We start from the raw sequence: 3520 nt of genomic DNA on the forward strand, positions 1-3520 counted from the left end.
TCATTGATCATTGATCCTTGTTCATTCTTCATCGTTCATTCTTCATTGATCATTGATCCTTGTTCATTCTTCATCGTTCATTCTTCATTGATAATTGATCCTTGTTCATTCTTCATCGTTCATTCGTCATTGACCATTAATCCTTGTTCATTCTTCATCGTTCATTCTTCATTGATCATTGATCCTTGTTCATTCTTCATGGTTCATTCTTCATTGATTATTGATCCTTGTTCATTCTTCATCTTTCATTCTTCATTGATCATTGATCCTTGTTCATTCTTCATTGATCATTGATCCTTGTTCATTCTTCATCGTTCATTCGTCATTGATCATTGATCCTTGTTCATTCTTCATCGTTCATTCGTCATTGACCATTAATCCTTGTTCATTCTTCATCGTCCATTCTTCATTGATCATTGATCCTTGTTCATTCTTCATCGTTCATTCGTCATTGATCATTGATCCTTATTAATTCTTCATCATTCATTCTTCACTGATCATTGATCCTTGTTCATTCTTCATCGTTCATTCGTCATTGACCATTAATCCTTGTTCATTCTTCATCGTTCATTCTTCATTGATCATTGATCCTTGTTCATTCTTCATCGTTCATTTTTCATTGATCATTGATCCTTGTTAATTCTTTATTGTTCATTCGTCATTGACCATTAATCCTTGTTCATTCTTCATCGTTCATTCTTCATTGAGCATTGATCCTTGTTCATTCTTCATCGTTCATTCGTCATTGATCATTGATCCTTGTTCATTCTTCATCGTTCATTCGTCATTGACCATTAATCCTTGTTCATTCTTCATCGTTCATTCTTCATTGATCATTGATCCTTGTTCATTCTTCATCGTTCATTTTTCATTGATCATTGATCCTTGTTAATTCTTTATTGTTCATTCGTCATTGACCATTAATCCTTGTTCATTCTTCATCGTTCATTCTTCATTGAGCATTGATCCTTGTTCATTCTTCATCGTTCATTCGTCATTGATCATTGATCCTTGTTCATTCTTCATCGTTCATTCGTCATTGACCATTAATCCTTGTTCATTCTTCATCGTTCATTCGCCATTGATCATTGATGCTTGTTCATTCTTCATCGTTCATTCGTCATTGACCATCAATCCTTGTTCATTCTTCATCGTTCATTCGTCATTGACAATCAATCCTTGTTCATTCTTAATCGTTCATTCTTCATTGATCATTGATCCTTGTTCATTCTTCATCGTTCATTCGTCATTGATCATTGATCCTTGTTCATTCTTCAATTATCATTGATCCTTATTCATTCATCATCGTTCATTCTTAATTGATCATTGATCATTGATCCTTGTACTTCTTCATCGTTCATTCGTCATTGACCATTAAGCCTTGTTCATTCTTCATCATTCATTCTACATTGATCATTGATCCTTTTTCATTCTTCATCGTTCATTCTTCATTGATCATTGATCCTTGTTCATTCTTCATCGTTCATTCGTCATTGACCATTAATCCTTGTTCATTCTTCATCGTTCATTCTTCATTGATCATTGATCCTTGTTCATTCTTCATCGTTCATTTGTCAATGACCATTAATCCTTGTTCATTCTTCATCGTTCATTCTTCATTGATCATTGATCCTTGTTCATTCTTCATCGTTCATTCTTCATTGATCATTGATCCTTGTTCATTCTTCATCGTTCATTCGTCATTGATCATTGATCCTTGTTCATTCTTCATCGTTCATTCGTCATTGACCATTAATCCTTGTTCATTCTTCATCGTCCATTCTTCATTGATCATTGATCCTTGTTCCATCTTCATCGTTCATTCGTCATTGATCATTGATCCTTATTAATTCTTCATCGTTCATTCTTCATTGATCATTGATCCTTGTTCATTCTTCATCGTTCATTCGTCATTGACCATTAATCCTTGTTCATTCTTCATCGTTCATTCTTCATTGATCATTGATCCTTGTTCATTCTTCATCGTTCATTCTTCATAGGGTTCATTCTTCATCGTTCATTCTTCATTGATCATTGATCCTTGTTCATTCTTCATCGTTCATTCGTCAATGATCATTGAACCTTGTTCATTCTTCATCGTTCATTCGTCATTGACCATTAATCCTTGTTCATTCTTCATCGTTCATTCTTCATTGATCATTGATCCTTGTTCATTCTTCATCGTTCATTCTTCATTGATCATTGATCCTTGTTCATTCTTCATCGTTCATTCGTCATTGATCATTGATCCTTGTTAATTCTTTATTGTTCATTCGTCATTGACCATTAATCCTTGTTCATTCTTCATCGTTCATTCTTCATTGAGCATTGATCCTTGTTCATTCTTCATCGTTCATTCGTCATTGATCATTGATCCTTGTTCATTCTTCATCGTTCATTCGTCATTGACCATTAATCCTTGTTCATTCTTCATCGTTCATTCGCCATTGATCATTGATGCTTGTTCATTCTTCATCGTTCATTCGTCATTGACCATCAATCCTTGTTCATTCTTCATCGTTCATTCGTCATTGACAATCAATCCTTGTTCATTCTTAATCGTTCATTCTTCATTGATCATTGATCCTTGTTCATTCTTCATCGTTCATTCGTCATTGATCATTGATCCTTGTTCATTCTTCAATTATCATTGATCCTTATTCATTCATCATCGTTCATTCTTAATTGATCATTGATCATTGATCCTTGTACTTCTTCATCGTTCATTCGTCATTGACCATTAAGCCTTGTTCATTCTTCATCATTCATTCTACATTGATCATTGATCCTTTTTCATTCTTCATCGTTCATTCTTCATTGATCATTGATCCTTGTTCATTCTTCATCGTTCATTCGTCATTGACCATTAATCCTTGTTCATTCTTCATCGTTCATTCTTCATTGATCATTGATCCTTGTTCATTCTTCATCGTTCATTTGTCAATGACCATTAATCCTTGTTCATTCTTCATCGTTCATTCTTCATTGATCATTGATCCTTGTTCATTCTTCATCGTTCATTCTTCATTGATCATTGATCCTTGTTCATTCTTCATCGTTCATTCGTCATTGATCATTGATCCTTGTTCATTCTTCATCGTTCATTCGTCATTGACCATTAATCCTTGTTCATTCTTCATCGTCCATTCTTCATTGATCATTGATCCTTGTTCCATCTTCATCGTTCATTCGTCATTGATCATTGATCCTTATTAATTCTTCATCGTTCATTCTTCATTGATCATTGATCCTTGTTCATTCTTCATCGTTCATTCGTCATTGACCATTAATCCTTGTTCATTCTTCATCGTTCATTCTTCATTGATCATTGATCCTTGTTCATTCTTCATCGTTCATTCTTCATAGGGTTCATTCTTCATCGTTCATTCTTCATTGATCATTGATCCTTGTTCATTCTTCATCGTTCATTCGTCAATGATCATTGAACCTTGTTCATTCTTCATCGTTCATTCGTCATTGACCATTAATCCTTGTTCATTCTTCATCGTTCATTCTTCAT

This window comes from Amaranthus tricolor, chromosome 15 (genome assembly GCF_026212465.1).
Source record: "Amaranthus tricolor cultivar Red isolate AtriRed21 chromosome 15, ASM2621246v1, whole genome shotgun sequence".
NCBI classification, from domain to species: Eukaryota; Viridiplantae; Streptophyta; class Magnoliopsida; order Caryophyllales; family Amaranthaceae; genus Amaranthus; species Amaranthus tricolor.